A 17,466-nucleotide genomic window follows, 5' to 3' on the forward strand; every position below is an offset into this window, starting at 1 on the left:
TATGCGATATCGCATATCGAATATCGGCGATTTTTTTAATGTTTTCCAATTTGAGTGTTTCTTAATGCATGCGATGCGATGGAATTCGCATCACACTTTCGCAGTTTATCATTTTTACTCATAAGGAAATGCTCTATTAGTCTTTGCGCGATGCGATGTTTTATTAAGGAGTAAAATACATGAGCCTTAATTGAATTTTTGAATTTTTTACTAAGGGTCCCCACTTACCTAGTGTTATTGCTAATACTAAATAAGGAGGGGGGTCGTTGGTGGCCACAACAATTGGCGATTCACTTGGAAGAACCAGTTATCTCTAATTTTCTATTGAATTTTTCAAACTTCCAAAACAGAAAATTTTTCAGAAAATTAAACTTTGTTATGGAAAGATAGAGTACATTATGCTCTAAACTGTCAATGCTATTTTGTTTCAACCACTTTCTACTCTAATTATTTGCTTCCTTAGGCTAGTCCTTGTATTTACATCAGCCATTACTTGGTCATGTGAAGATAAAACAAAGTCTCCTCTGTAAACCAGTTTTAAATATGCTCATTTGTTGTAGGTAGAGCCTCTGCTGCCAGCAGGCGTTTATAGCCTCGACAGGGTTACCTGTTACCCAGCAATGATCCTGTATCCTACTTAAGGTGACCTACAACTTTCAAAGAAAAAATACATGTCCACACTTATTGCTTTGATTTTCTTTTTATTCTTAAAGAACAATGTCTTGGTTTGGTAGCCAAATTATGACACAGTCATTCACTTGATTTATAACTTTGCTGAACAAGCTGGCTCATGATGAGACCGTTGTCTTTTGATTGCAACAATCTTGAGTCATTGCCCTGTTGTGGTGTACAGTATTGGCAAAGTTAGCAAGTTATAATATCTGTGATAATGATAAGCCGGCTCCTGATGAGACCTCTCATTCTTCAAGATAAAGTGTATCCTTGGATTATTCCTCTGAAAGTTGTGATTTCCTTAGCAGGGAGGAAGTCATTGTTTCCTTAAGATAGCTCTGGATGACAATAATAGAGTTTTGGGAAACAGTTGTTCTACAGAGAATCTTTATTTTGTTATTGATACCTTTCATTGTACTGAGATAAAACAATTTCTTCACTAAAGGTTGCTTTCATCAAATTCTTTGAAGTTGAAACTAGTATCATATCTAGGCTAAAGTTTTTAATTGTATCTATCAATAATAAAGATCAGTTTTCCAAAAGATTTTCTATTTATACAAGCGAAATGTTCCAAATATGAAAGAGAATTGGTGTCTTTTTCCGTAAATGCCTAATGCAACCACTCACAACTGGTTTTATTATGAAAAAGAAAAACAACTATTCCACAAAAATAGAAGAATAATCTTCTATGGAAAATATTTCTTGAGAATTTGTCCATTAATAGGCAAAGGATCCCTCTTACCTGCTAAATTCTGTAACACAAACGTTGATGGACCTATGACTTCAACAATCTGAAAAGGACCAAGCCACATCCTTTGAAATTTTGTGTGTTTGCCCTTTTCTTCATGAGCCTTGTCCCACTTTAAAACTAAATCTCCCATCTGAAAATATTTTCTGGTCATTATGTTTGAATCAAAAGAGGATTTTACTAGTGCTTGATGATGAGCATGCGTTTTCTTAGCTTTTTCTCGTTGTTCTTCTAATTTAATTATTTCCATTTGTCTTAGCTGTAAGGAGGAAGCGAGTACTTCATCAATGTATTGTACTAAAGACAAAGAGGGAATGGCTAAGTGAGTCGGAAGAACCACTTCTTTCCCATAAACTAAATTAAAGAAAGAAGTTCCGATAGAAGCTTTTTTCATTATCCTATTTGCCCATAAAGCATATATCAAAGCCTTGTGCCAATTCTTTTGATTTTGGTCAACTGTTCTTTTAATAATCCTGATTAGGTTTTTATTTGTTGACTCAGCTAACCCATTACCTTGCGGGTAGTAATTGGCCGAATATTTAAGTTTGAATCCTCTTTTAAGTGCAAATTCAGTAATTGCATTTCTAGAAAAGTATGATGCATTATCAAACATTAAAGCAGATGGCAATCCAAACCTGGTGATTATAAATTGATCTATGACTCAATGATATTTTTAGAATTAGTCGTCTTGAGCAGAACTGCTTCTACCCATTTAGTAAAATAATCTGTTGCTGTGAGGATGTACCTATGCTGCTTAGAAGAGTGAGGAATGATCTCACCTATTATGTCCAAGCCCCACTGACTAAAAGGTTTCTCGATGTTTACCGGCTGTAGTGGCAGGGACAACTTCTTTTGTCTTCCAGCAGTAGTTTGGCAGACTTGACATCTTCTCACATAACTGTGCGAGTCTTTGAATAGCGTGGGCCAGTAATATCCTACGCATAAGATTTTATGTGCAGTAGCATCTCCAGCATAGTGTCCACCTGCTGGCCCATCGTGGAGTTCCTGCAAAACTTTTTCAGCTTCAGCTTTCTCAAGACACCTAAGAAGAACAGAATCATAATTTTTTCTAAAAAGAATATCATTTATGAGCTGATATTGTTTAGCTTTCAACCTTAGGGCTCTTTTCTTAGTATGATCAAGGTGTGAAGGAGCATACCCGTTCTTAAGATAATAAATGATATCAGCATATAATGATTCTGCATCATTTAGGCTTACCTCACACATTCGTACTTCTTCAGATGGAATTTCAGAAATTTGCGATGCTCTGGCCAGCATTTTGCAGAAGCCTTGACCTCTTACAATGTTTGTTGGTTTGATCTCAATGTCATATTCCTGTAAGGCAGTAACCCAATTGGCCCTTTTCTCACCCACATCTTTCTGTACTAGAAGATTCCTTACCGCTGGAAACGGTACTATGATCTTAGTATGGGTTTTAAGTAAGAAAGGTCTGAAGTATTTGACCGCTTTGAAAACAGCATAAGCCTGTTTCTCCACGTCTGAATAATTTAGTTCAGCACCCTATAAATTTGAGCTAAAAAATGCAATTGGAGCTTCCGCTTTTTCTTGATTTGCTTGAGTTAGAATCAGAGCATATGACTTATCTGAGGCAAATGTGCATAAAATAAAAGGCTCTGAAAAATTCAGAGTCGCTAAAGATGGAGCATTAATAATAGCTTGCTTGATCAGGTTGAATGCTTCATGTTCATCTTGACCCCATTTAAAATTTGAATTATTTTTAATCATGGTTTGCAAAGGAGACACGATTCGTGAAAAATATGGAACGAATCTCTTTACAAAATTGATTTGACCAAGGAAAGATTGCATGGCTTTTTTGTTATGAGGTAGGGATATTTCAAAGATTTCTTTGATTCTGTGGGGATCAATGTGAATACCGGATTTTGACACTATGAATCCTAGAAGTTTCCCTTCACTTAGTGCGAAAAAAGATTTCTTTGGGTTAAGTGAAATTCCATACCTTAAACACCGTTCAAAGATTTGTTTTAGGTCTTTGAGATGGTCGTTTTGCTTCTTCGAGTACACTGTTATATCATCCAAATAAATTACTACAGATTTATTGACTAAACCTTTGAATTTGATATCCATGGCTCTCTGAAATGTGGCACCAGCATTAATCAAATCAAATGGCATCTTCCGATATGCGTATGTGCCCCATTTAGTTCTGAATGTGGATTTCAACTGATCATCAGGATGTACCAACACTTGATTATATCCTAAAAATCCATCCAAGAAAGACATTAATTCTGAGCCCGCCACTGCCTGCAGTATCTGTTCCATAGGAGGTAGAGGAAAATTTTATTTTTTAAAGGCTTTGTTAAGGTTCTGAAAGTCAATGAAAATCCTAATATCTCTGTTTTTCTTTCTAATAGGTACCATATTGGAGACCCATTTGGAATGTCTGACGGGAAAGATTATCCTGGCTTTCAATAACTTATTGAGCTCAGTTTTTATCTGATTTTCTAAATTGGGGTGGATCTTTCTCAGCTTTTTTTGGACAGGTTTTTCATTATCGATCATGGGAATAGTATGTTGGATGATGGAAGTGTCGTGTGTTTTGAGCTCATTATAATTCCAGGCAAAAACATTTTTATATTGTCTCAAAAGACGAATATATGCTGGTTTCTCTTCAGGGGCTAGGCCGAGGCCTAGATTAATGTTTTGTGGTCTAGCATCGGTCCCTAGGTTTACTAATTCCTAGTTCAAGGTTGAACTTTGGAGTTTTGAATTGGTAGACCTCTTAAACCGATCTTTCAAATTGTACAAGTCTTCTAACTTGACCACCGACTTAGGTATAGCATTATTAGTGCTATTTTGTTGCAATTGTTGATCGTGCTGGTCTTCATCAATTATTTGATTGGAGTAGGATCCTTCAGACGTGAGGAAGTTTACGATATCAGGATCGTCATTGAATACTCTCCAATTTGTGATGTTGTCAGGAATGGACGGTCTAAAGATTAATTCTATTGAGAATCTATCTTGACTAAAATCTTCGGAGGGAATAAGCTTAGAAGCTACGTTAGCCAAAAGGTTTGCACTTGCGTTTTGGAGCTTGGGGATTGAAGAAATATCAAACACTATGAAATGCTCAGTCAGATCTTGTACTAAAGATTGATATTGTTTTAAATGACCTGATAAGCAATGTATAGTGTTACGTACCTGTTTAACCACAATCTCAGAGTCTCCAAAAACTTGAAGATACTTGACGTCTAACCCGATTGCTTTGTACAGGCCTTGAACCAAAGCCTCGTATTCTACTGTATTGTTTGTGCAATCGAATTCGAGTCTGCATGTGAGCATGATCTTATCTCCTTCTGGACTAATCAGAATGCATCCTACTCCTGCTCCTTCATTAGATTTAGAACCATCAAAAAATAATTTCCAAAACAAAGATTTATTTACAGGTTTATCTAAAAGATTGATACATTTCGAATTATCAGTTCGAGAAAAATTTTCGACTTGGGACAAAACAAAGTGTTCTAAATAGGGTGACGCATGAGCATTGAAATTTCCGAGGAAAGAATCTACCGAGTAATTGCCAATAATGCTATTGTTATACGCTACTGGTTCATTTTCTCCCTCTAACTCCGTTACTATGTACTTCTGGTGTAGCTCTCGTTCAACTTTTATTTGATTTGATTTACCGTTGTAGGGAGCCACATGTGCGACCAGTCGGTTGTGAAGTATCCATGGAGTTTTTCTGACCAATCCCTGCTAAGAATTAAGCCATAGAATTCTGGGATATCGGCAACTAGAATGTCAATAACCTGACATACCTTCGGGTTGGGTGACAATCTTATGGTTACTTGATTTAGTTCGCCAATCACTTCAACTTGAGATCAATCTAGCTGAACTATGCACACTGTGGATTTCTGTGGTTGAACATTTAACTTGGCACATATATATTTGGGTAAAATATTCGATGAAGCACCAGAATCTATCAAACAATTGTGCACATTTTTATTGAAGATTTCGTAAGTAAGGAGAAACGGGGGAGTGTGAGATCTTGATCTTCCTCCAATTAGGGCAATGTCATTTGGATCAATCTTATTGATCGCGTTAGTTGGAGGTCTTCCCATGTTATGGGAAGCTTGAGAACGTACAACGGCAGGCAAAGGTGCAACTGGCATGACATGTAATTCTTTCATCATTATCTTCTGTTGATGTTTCAACTTGCTCAGTTCGTAAAGGGTGATGTTAGCCCTAGTCTTCTTCATGTCTTCGATAATATTGTACTCCATTTCATCTGACACTATTAGTGTTTTAGATGGAGTCGTTTCATCTGCTTGGACTGGGTTAGTTTGAGTCACTTTAGATGTCGTTTTATTTGTTGCGAATTTATCCTTTGTTGCAGAGCTTGTGCTCTTCGGCTTAGGGGTAGTTTGGGGAGTATCAAGCGGATTTTTGCTTCGTGTGCTAACTGGAAATACTTCTTGATATTCTTCTTGTGGGAGGATGAAATCCCACATTCCTTGTAATTCCACAACTTCTTCGTCATCAGTCTGCCCTTCAGTGGCAATTTCCTCTTCCTCTTCCTCGGATTCAACATTTGAAATGGCATTGGGTGGCTTTGCGTCCGTTGAAGGACCTATTTTAAAAGCTCTGTAGGGCTTTTTCGAAGAAGTTTCTGCTACTTGCTTTTTTATGTCGACCATTTCATTGGACATGGTCTTTAGAACTTTCTGCAATCCTTCCAAATCAAAAGGATGTTTTGCTTGTTTTTTCTTGGAGTCTTCCTTGAAGGTGACTTTTTTGGACTTACGTTCCTCTATCGCAGATCTCTTTTCCAGGGCTATTATTCATTTCTCTACTGCTATCGCCTCTTTCATGTTATCAGCTAAGGTTATTTTATTTTCCCTGTCCACAAAGATTGTTATGTTCGATGGTAGAGCTGTAATATACCATTCACATCGTACTTCTTCACTGGGCTGGGAAGCAGTAGGAATTTTGTTGAAAATTTTGTTGAACCGTAAATTGAAATCCTTGATAGGCTCTCTAGTTTCAGCTTTAAGATTGGATAGATCATTGATTAACGTTTCCGTAGACCTGTCATCACCAAACTTGGTTAGGAATTGGTCCTAGAAGATGTCCCAACTTGTAATGGATCCAGAGGGTAATGAAAAGTACCATGACCTGGTTGTTCCTTGCAGTGTATAAGGAAAAAGCCGAACAATAGCATCTTCATTAGTAACTCCATGGAGATTAATGGAAAGCATGAAGTTGTTTATGTGCTCTTCTGCCAGAATGCCTGCCTTGGGATTGAATTTAGGCAGTCATTTCTCAGGATGGGCCGGTATTTGACTCAAGGGTGCAGGCATTAAGACTGCCCCAGGGTTATTCCATGGAGACAGGGCCATTGTTGAACTGCTAATAGAGGAAAGTGCAGAAGATAATCCCTGTGGCTGGGAGGATGAGGATACTACGATTGTAGATGATTGAAGAGGGGTTGTGGGGGTTCCAGTGGACGGATGGACGATGATCTGGAGTGGAGGTTTGGACGGTTGACTTCACGGTGAAGTAGTTGAGATGGACGATGTTGACGAAAGAGTCTCACTGTCAGACTCTTGCGATGATTTCCTCGCTCTTTTCCTGGTGGGAAGAGGTAATTCGGTTGGCTGGACGCCAAACTTTTCACTCTTTAGCCTGGTCAGGGGATGAGCAGGGTTGTACTGCGAAGTCATGCTTCCTTGAGATTTATCAGACCTCTGAGGAGAAATGGAAAATCGTTGAAGTTTGTGAATCAGGGATTCGACTTCAGGAAGTTCAAAGGTCGATTGTTTTGAAATATCAGGGTGTGTAGCAGCGGTTGATACTCGAGCGACTTCTGACTCTGGATTTAAATGTAATAGAGAAGTCGGGGGAGATGATGAGGGTGATTTACTCTCAGAATGGTATTCATATTTGGATTTACTTTCCATTCATTGTTCAAGCCCTCCTTCTAGCGCCAAATATGTTGAGGCCCCGAAAATCGGGTCGACAACAAGGGGGATACCCGCCCGGTCCGGACCTTGGTTGGCAGCTCCTTATCCGTTTGGTATAGCGGGTCCGACTGGGGATAATGGGACCAGTTTCCCAATCTATGTGCGTGTGTGTGTAGAATTGGATGTTACTGATCTAACAGTTCCTATCTAAGCTATTCTAATTCAAACTTTAATCTAATTCTATGCTATTGTAATCTAATAAACAACACATCTAAATCTATGCTAACCCGGGATGTAATTCTTTTATTATGCGATCTAAAGAGATTTCAAATAACAACTGGTAATAAAGATCATTCAGTGATTATAAGAAAGGAAATCAATCAAGATGAACCACTTCGCATAAAAAGTTAGGCGAAACAGTTGTGAACAACATATCGCATAAGGAGCTATTCATACATTAAACATAAATAAATAGCTATCACTGTACAAAAGTGCCAAATGATAACTCAAGAATTCATGCGATAATACATAAACAACTAAAAATTGTATATCACTTTAACATATAAGCAGAAATTGTCAAGAGATAAAAGTACCTTTTATGACTGGTCCTACTCATAAGCTTCAAGCAACAATGATTCATCTCTCCTTGCTCTAACATCTACTAAGAGTAGATAAGTGCAACATCAGTAGCAGATATCAAATGCAAACATCAACAAATCTTGATCCATTCATTGACAAAAACCTCCTCATAGGGTGCAAAAGTGCATGTTCTGAGGACAAGTTTTTGATAAATTTCTGGACCCTTCTCTAAATGCATGAGAAGGGTTTAAATACTACTAACTAAATAACTTAATTACATAGATTCAGGATACGGTTTAAATGACCGCCCTTTTTCTAAGAAAAACTATTTCTAAAAATTAAATCTAATATCTAACTATTTCTGCATTTGCACCTTAATGTTGCGAGCATTCAATATTTTCCTGGGTAGAGTCGGCTGACTGTCTTCCGCTTTTGGTTGAGCTAAGCAAACAGAAATGGTAAGAGCTGGCACCATATTTTCAGCAAAATAGATGATATACTCGAGAGTCATCCTCTGGCTATGTGTATTTACTGTGTATGCCCAGTAATAATCCAAGTTCCACTTGGTTAATCCTCGAATTGCTTCTGCCTTTTCTTTCTTGCATTTTCCGGGCTTACGAGTGACTAAGCAGTTAGAGACTTTTCTTTTTGAGCAATTTTAGGCGCTAACCGCGCATCGGAAACTGCCTCCGTTCTTTGATCTGGGCCTTTCTGACGCGTTTTTTGCCTTTAGTGCCTTTTCCTTCACCGGGTATAAGCTTCAAAATTTTGTAAACATACTGCTTTCGTGAGCTTTTGACCTTGAGCGTTAAACCGCCTGTTGATATCAGCATTGTTCAACTACTCATTCAACCATGGCTGTGACTGAAAGATCTGTAATGGATAGCTCAGCAGCGTTCTGCGAATTTGCGGCTCTGTTACATGCGGTATCCGCTTATGAGGGCATCTTTTCTCTGTCTCTGAGCATTGGAGCTTTACCCTTTTCCTTTTTTGCTTCTTGCACATTGCTTCATGTTATTTCTATTTTTTGTTCCTGCAATTCACACATGAGGAGAGAGTAATGATAATAAAAATCGACAAGAAAGCTTTACACTCTATGGATGTACAAAAACATGCCACCTGACATGAACTGACTCTTCGAAAAACACAAAACCGTCTTTCATCAACACTTGGCGTATCATTCATTAATTATCATTAAAGCGCGTATTCAATTTTTGGTTTATGGACAGCTTTTCTTGAATGTTGAGCCGGGGAAAATCTGCGATGGAAAGTTTCTGCGATTTGAATCGCAGCATCGCAATGTCGCATTATCACATTTTTCATTAATATGTGTTATCGCAGGGTTGCTTGATTGTGCTTATTGCAAAAGCGCAGATCACAGTATTGCACGATCGCAAGATCGCAGATCGTAGTATTGCGCTATCACAAGATCGCGGATTGCTATAATCGTTAAATGGTTATGTGTTTTTTTATGTGACATTGCGATATGCGATATCGCATATCGGATATCGACGATTTTTTTAAGGTTTTCCAATGTGAGTGTTTCTTAATGCATGTGATGCGATGGAATTCGCATCGCACTTTCGCAGTTTATCATTTTTACTCATAAGGAAATGGTCTATCAGTCTTTGCACGATGCGATGTTTTCTTAAGGAGTAAAATACATGAGCCTTAATTGAATTTTTGAATTTTTTACTAAGGGTCCCCACTTACCTAGTGTTATTGCTAATACTAAATAAGGAGGGGGGTTGCTGGTGGCCACAACAGAAGTCATTAATGGTTTTTATCTCTATAGGAACTCCTACTTTGATAGCTTTAATTTTCAATTGTAAATATCTTTCCATAAAAAACAAAGCATAGTTTCTGGCAGGTGCCCTACATGCTAGAACATCAGTATGTAGAGAACATAAGGTATCCATTTGATTTATAATTGTGTCTAGTCTATGGGTTACCTTTTTGACTCTTTCCTCTGCCTTCCGCCATCCATCAAAGGCCTGGATTTATGATGCATTGAGGTTCTTCAGCTACTGTTGTAACTTCTGATATTTTTCTTGAGGAACAGTTTCCTCTGTGAGTTTCTCTATTGTTTCTTGGGCTTGTGCCAGATCTTTTCGCAGAGTTACTATCCTCGGGTCATTATCCATCATGACAATTTTGGGCTGGAGATCTACTTGGATCTCCTTATTGCGACATATAGTCTTTATGGTCTGAGTTTCCTTCACACGGATTGTCTAGTTGGTTGTAATACTAGAGGACAGTGCCTCTTTCTGACCTTCCTTATCACAGGCCGGTGCTTGTCCATTTGTGCCTCTACATTTGCAATAGTCAAATGTTGTTCCTTGTGATTCTGACTAATAGGTTTGACTTGAGTTCTCTTGATATTTTTCTTATGGATTTTTTCCTGGGTGGCTGCATGCTTGGCCACATACTCTTATTTGATGTCGAAGTTGTTTAATTACCTTAAGCAATCTCTGTTGTTCCTTTCACAATCTTTTAATTTCTTATTTTTTTTAGAAGGAACAACCATTTTTTTTCTCAGGCCTGGGCTTTGTACCTCAGGCTTTGTACCTTCTTCTTGGCCAATTTCCATGTTTCCTTCTTGGAACACTTCCTCAGTGTTCTGTTGATTAGGTTTTTCAGGGGTAGAAACCCTGGTTTGTTCTGTTGTCTCTTAGGCAACTTCTTCTTCTACCTCTTCTTCATCATGCAATTCTTCAGGTGTATTCTGACTAGGAACAGATTGTTCCTCTTCCTCATCCTCGTCACTCTTCTCCCCAGATACACTCTTATCATGAGCAGAGTGATCCTCTTCTTCTTCCTCCTCGTCACACATTTCCTCAGATGCACTTTTATCATGAGCAGAGTGCTCCTGCGGCCCTTCTTCGGTATGGGGGTTGAGTGGGCTGTGAGGTTGGACATACTTGCCCATATTGGCCAAAATTTGGGCCAATTCATCTTCTTGTAGAAGGTTTTGCGGTGGAATTTCACTGTGTTTCTCTGTTTCCTCCCCTTCTTCCTCACTGGATTGCTCAGTCTTCTTCTCTGGTTCTTCTTCATTGTTTCCTCCAATTCTTCTGCATTCTCCCCACCTTCCAATTGTGGGGGTTGTTCTTCTTCTGAATCATGTATTTCCACAGGCTGGCTAATGTTTCCCTGGGAATTTCCCAGCATTCCTCTGCTCCTTTCCAATCTAACAGATTGTATCCATTTTAGTGGTATGCTCAATGTGCTGGCAATATGTTTTCGTTTTGGGGCTAGCAAAGCCAGCCCCCCATCTATCAAGAAAATTAATTCTTCCCAACTACTTTGTTGTTGGGAAAGACTGTAACTAACTATCAGTCGAATTAACCCATGGTGGATTACCACTGACTCTACATGGCGATATTTTCTCATGCTTCGGGCAACATCATGTAATAAAAAATTCAAGAACGCAGGCAAATTCGCAGCACATTTTTGCTTTAACACGGATAAAAGTTTAAGATGGCGTGGTCTTACCACGTCTTTCTTGCCATCACAAGTGATGTAGCTTTGGATAATTCTCGCTAATTCTAGCCAAGGCTCTCCTAGGGATGCCGACAAGACTCCTTTCCCTTTGACAGTAAGGTTCTGCTCTTCGTCCTAGAAGATGGTTATGGCATCTCGTGGTCTCACCTTTTTTAGAGTCCACACAGGTCTAGCTGCTGGCAGTCCCGAAACTTCAGCAATTATGTCATCTATGGCTGCTATCTGTCTCCCTCTCACCATTAAATGATTTTCTTGCAAATTCTATAAAAACTCGATTACCACCATCTCATTAGATTGTTGTAGATGGTTAAGGTAAGCTATCCATCCTGCCCTTGCTAGGATTTCTCGTGCAGCATCAGAGACCATTAACACCTGTGGCTCACTGCGAATTGATCTTCCTCCCATCTTATTCATGCTTAGCACACTGTAAAAACACAGAGACGATGATGGAACAACAGGCTGTTCAAATTTTTAGCTCACTGTTAAGAAAACACAAAGAAGATGATGGAACAACAAGCTGTTCAAATTTCTAACTTACTGCTAATTTTTGCAGAGCAAAACACGGAAATGGCGTTGGAACGGTAAGCATGCATATTGGGAAACAATAATGAGCTGACACATATGCCAACGAATTATGGAGATCACCCGCGCCCCCCTGTAATGTGATAGGCCATCCTCAGCCATCAAATAAAGGAGCAGCATGCTGAACTGCAATCGTACAGTGGAATAAAGGAACAATGTATAGATATATGACATGTTTACAAAAATGAGTGGATTACCGAAATTGAGGCATATGATAGAATCACTAATAAATATGGAAATGCTGTGATATGATGCGAGAAATGGAGGATAGGACAATTGACATGAATAAAAGTTCTTATGTGGTCATTATCGACTTTTACTATCATGATTGATTTGTAAATGATTTTCATGTATCAAAGGTTCGAAAGGGTTATATACATAATCCCATTTGAAACCACTTCTAAAGATATAAGAGGAAGGGTTTTATAATGACTATTGGTGTATAAGAAATATGACTTCAATACCATCAACAGAGCTCTGTTTCCCACAGGTGTCCATAACCTTGACAGAGTTGTTTATTTCACCCTTGGAACCATAATCCTTTTTGTATGCCTAGGAAAGTGCTGCGCAATGTGAATGGAGGCCATTGTGCTGGCTTGGTAACCAGATGAATCACAATGCCACTCACCCGGAAGGAGTGAAAGGTGGGCAAGCCAGCTCGTGATGAGACCTTCTGTTCCAAGGACTTTTTATTTTTCTGATGTGCCTCTTGGATCATATCCCTAGTGTGGTGGTCATAGTGGGAATGCCACTTCACTTTCTTCCTTATGATCATGGTAGGCTGGCTCTTGATGAGATCCCCTATCCCCTATCATTCATATGACAAATCATGTTAGTAATCATATAGATAAACATTTTTCTTTTTCTTATTTTGTTTTATATAGTACTTTTCCTATTTATATATAGAGGGTGGCTCAACACTCCTTAAGACTAAGGATGGTGGAAGAAGTCTGAACATCTCAATAGAGAAAAATATGCCCTTATTCCTATTCAATAATAATGATCAAAGAAAATTATGGGGATTTAGAAAGAACCATTATGATAAAAAAATAATCAATCACATTGGTATTAGTGAAAATAATGACAACAAAGTGATATAAATAGTTGTGTACTTTCCTCTTTTCTCTTATCAATTCAAAGCAATTTCTTCTAAAGATGACGATTTTTCTTTGATTTGCTGATTTCAGTGTCCTCTAGTTTTTGTATTCTTGCATAAATGTATAGTTTTGCCTTAAATGACCATCACTCACAAAAATCCTCTAAATGGTGAAACACACATACACACAAAAAGAAAAATGCACTCAAAAAGTGTTGTTCTCTAGATGTAACAACTGTTGTTTCTTTTAGAGGGATAGCAAAATAATATTTGCACACAAAAACCACGAGCAAAAAGGAAAAAAACATGCTCGAAGCTGTTGTTCCTGGAGAGGAACAACAACAGTTCCTTAATCAGAACAACAAATAAAGCAAGTGCAAAAAAAAGATGCGGAATGTTGTTCCTTCAAAAAGGAACAACAAAAAAAATCGAAAGTGTTCTTCCTTCGGAAAGGAACAACAAAAAACGAAAGTGTTGTTCCTTCGAAAAGGAACAACAGAAAAATGAAAGTGTTGTTCCTTCGGAAAGGAACAGAAGAAAATGAAAGTGTTGTTCCTTCGGAAAGGAACAACAAAAATGCGGATGTGCTGTTCCTTCAGAAAGGAACAACAAAACGTGACAGTGTTGTTCCTTCGAAAAGGAACAACAAAAGACGAAAATGTTGTTCCTTCGGAAAGGAACAATAAAATGCAAAAGTGTTGTTCCTTCCGAAAGGAACAACAGATGGCGAAAATTTTGTTCCTTCGGAAAGGAATAGCAAAATGAAAAAGTGTTATTCCTTTGAAAAGGAACAGTAAAACGGCGGAAATGCCGTTCTTTTGGAAAGGAACAGCAAAATGCAAAAGTGATGTTCCTTCGAAAAGGAACAGCAAAACAGTGGAAATGTTGTTCCTTAGGAAAGGAACAACAAAATTCAAAAGTGTTGTTCCTTCGAAAAGGAACAGCAAAGCGATGAAAATGTTGTTCCTTCTGAAAGGAACAACAGAATGTAACAGTGTTGTTCCTTCGAAAAGGAACAACAGAACGCAAAAAATTTCAGAAATGAAGAAATCTATACAGAAAGTAATTTACAGTAACAAAACAAAAAGAGTTATGTACAAAATTTTAAAGCAATCAAATTACTTAGTGAACCAAAGACGAGGAGGCGTTTTCTTCCTCAGCCAGAATCTGCATGTCAGAGTCTTCCCAGAGTTGCTGGTAGAAGGATTCCTGAGTAAGCAGTTTGCGGTACAGTCCAACTCAGTGGCCATTTGCTTTAAAGGTATGTTCAAATCCTTCAATGGTAGTTAGGGTAATGGTGCCATTATCATGCACTTTCTGGATTTCATATGGTCCCAGCCAGCGAGTCTGAAGTTTTCCTGGAAAATCTTAAAACCTGGAATCGTATAGGAGTGCCCAATCTCCTTCGTGAAAGACTTTCTTTTTTATGAGGGCATCATGCCATTTTTCTCTCTGTTGTTGGATTAATGCAGTATGTTGAAGTTCGGAGAGCCTGATTTCATATAGCTTGTTGATTTGTTGTAGTCTATTAATCTGGGCCTCATTTAAATCTAGATCAACTTCCTATGTTGTTCTCAACGTTTATATTTCGAACTCTATTCGAAAGATGGGTTCCTTTCCAAATACTAGTGGATATGGTGAATAACCAGCGGTGTTTCTCCACGTTGTTCGATATGCCCACAAGGCTTTCAACAATCTTGTAGCTCAATCGTGTCTGTGTGATGTAATGGTTTTTGTTAATATTGCTTCTATTACTTTATTTGTGCTCTCTGCTTGGCCATTTGCCTGTGGGTGGTATGGAGTGGTAACCTTGTGCTGAATATGATAGTTTTTTAATGTTGCAGTAATTTTATTACCAGCAAACTGTGGTCCTCCGTCTGTGATTATGTCTCTTGGGAGGCCATATCGTACAAATATCTGGAACAGGAAATGAATGACGAAATCCTCTATAGCTCTTGGAACTGCCTCTGCTTCAACACATTTGGTCACATATTCTGTTGCAACCAAGATATATGTTTTCTGGTTTGATGATGGGTTGATCTTGTTGGCATTATGATACAAGTGTTGTCCTTGATGGCAACTCACTCAGATACAGGTACAGGTGATGGCAACTTAATCAGAGGACATATCTTAATACAGCAGGATAGAAAGAGAAAATATATACACACTGATTCACTATATACCAAGTCGCGTATACAAGCAGGTTCACTATATACCAAGTCGCGTATACGCAGGTTCGCTATATACCAAGTCGCGTGTACACGCAGGTTGGATTAAGTAAAAGCGCGTGTATGTGGAAAACTTATCTTTGGTCCGTGGCGGTTATTCCTTGGAAGTTGTGCCTATGGTTTTGGACCATGGTGTCTTGACGGACGTGTTGATCCCTAGTTTTGAAGTTGATGGTATTGGATTTCTATGGTTTTGGCCCGTGGTATTGAGCAAGGCCTAAGGCTATATAAGGAGAAGATCATTAGGCAAAGAGGCATGCAATGTGTGTTTGGTGAAGTGAGAAGATCTGGTATTCGCTGGTTATCTGTTCGGGACGCTTGGCAAGGGTCGGATCTGATAGCAAAGGCATGAGTAATTATTTCTAGATCTGCACGCGGGTTGCCTTTGGAGAAAGCACGTATACACGCGGTTTTGGTACAGTGAAGTAGCGTATGCATAATAAGATTTGATATTTCAGGTTGCTGTTGATTCTGGTGGTTGTTGCAGAGTTTTGGGCTCTGGTTTGGGTTCTGTGTTCTTGACGACAGGGTTTCAGTGATTCAGTGTTGGGTTGTTTAATGAATTATGATGCAAGTATAAGTTGATGATTGTATTACAGTAATGTTTGTTTTGTACTCTTGGATCCAGTCTGAAAATTGATGAAACGTGGTCCCTGAAGGAAAGAAGGTTGTAGGGTCAGCACCTACGTACTAGTAAATGGATCAGCTAGTACAAGAGCTGAGGGGGTTGTAGCTCCCTTCCAGAAGTAGTTGGAAAACTAGAGAGGTTTGTAGCCCTTTGCAGGTTGTAGCCTGCGTACTGGTAAAGGACTGCACCAGTACATTGTAAAAGAAGTTTCTTATTAAAGAAGAAAGAGACAAATTGCAGTAGGTGGTTTTCACCCACATTGGGTTTCCACCTTATATCATGGTGTTCATGTGTGTGGCTCTTGTGTGATGTTCTGTTCTATTATACTGCACCTGTTTACTATTAATATGCTTAATAATGTTCTGATGCATTTACTGAAGATTAAGCTAACTGAATTATAAGATCTCTGGATATACGCTAGTTGCATTAGACACAGTAGCGTTTACACGCAGGTTCAATTAATTGAAGTAGCGTATATGTTTCTGAGTATGAAATTGGAAAGGTTTTACTGATCTGATAATACTGATTCACCCCCCCTCTCAGTATTATTTCCAACAATTGGTATCAGAGCAGGTCCTTCAGAGGAAGCTTGATCGCTTGAAGGAAAATATACATCAGAATGGCTAATCCAGAAAGACAGGCACACATCAGGCCACCAGTCTTTGACGAGAACAATTTTACTCACTGGAAGATAAGGACCACTGCATATCTTCAATCACTTGGAGCAGAAATTTGGGGAATCGTAGAAGGAGGATACAAATTCCCATCAGCAACTCCTACAGATCCAACAGAGAAAAATCAATATGAGCTCAATGCCAAAGTTGTTACTGTCCTATTGAGTAGTCTGACACAATCAGAATTTATGAAGATCATGCATTTCAAATCAACTAAGGAAATATGGGACAAAATCGTCACAAGCTATGAAGGAGATGATCAGGTAAAAGGAGCAAATCTTCAAACTCTCAGAATCCGGTATGAAACTCTTAAGATGCATAGTAATGAAAGCATAGCTAATTATTTCCTGCGTATGGATGAGATTGTGAATTGTATGAGGGATCTGGGTGAAGAATTTGAGGAAGTTGTCTTAGTTTAAAAAATTTTGAGATCTCTGTCTGCTAAATTTGATTCTAAAGTATCTGCCATAGAAGAAAAGGAGAATGTGCAGAAAATCACCATGTCACAGCTTCACGGGATCTTAACTGCTTTTGAAATGCGACAAGAGGTACCACCAGAAGCCGCATTCGAAGTGTCAGAGAAAGAAGATGAGGTAAATTTTGTCAAGAATCTTGAACGGGGAACTGGATGGTTCAAAGGTAAGCTACCCTTCAAATGTTTTCTATGTGGTAGAGTTGGTCATTATGCTGCTATATGCCCTCATAACAAAGGAAAGGTATTTGAAGAAGATGGTAGAAGCTATTATACCCATATTAAAAGTTCATTCAATGATAGTGAAGATATTATAAGTCTCATGGCACATGAAAAGAAGAATG

This window comes from Pinus tabuliformis, chromosome 1_1 (assembly GCF_031772625.1).
Source record: "Pinus tabuliformis cultivar Carrire ecotype Pingquan chromosome 1_1, CPIR1, whole genome shotgun sequence".
Classification (NCBI taxonomy): Eukaryota; Viridiplantae; Streptophyta; class Pinopsida; order Pinales; family Pinaceae; genus Pinus; species Pinus tabuliformis.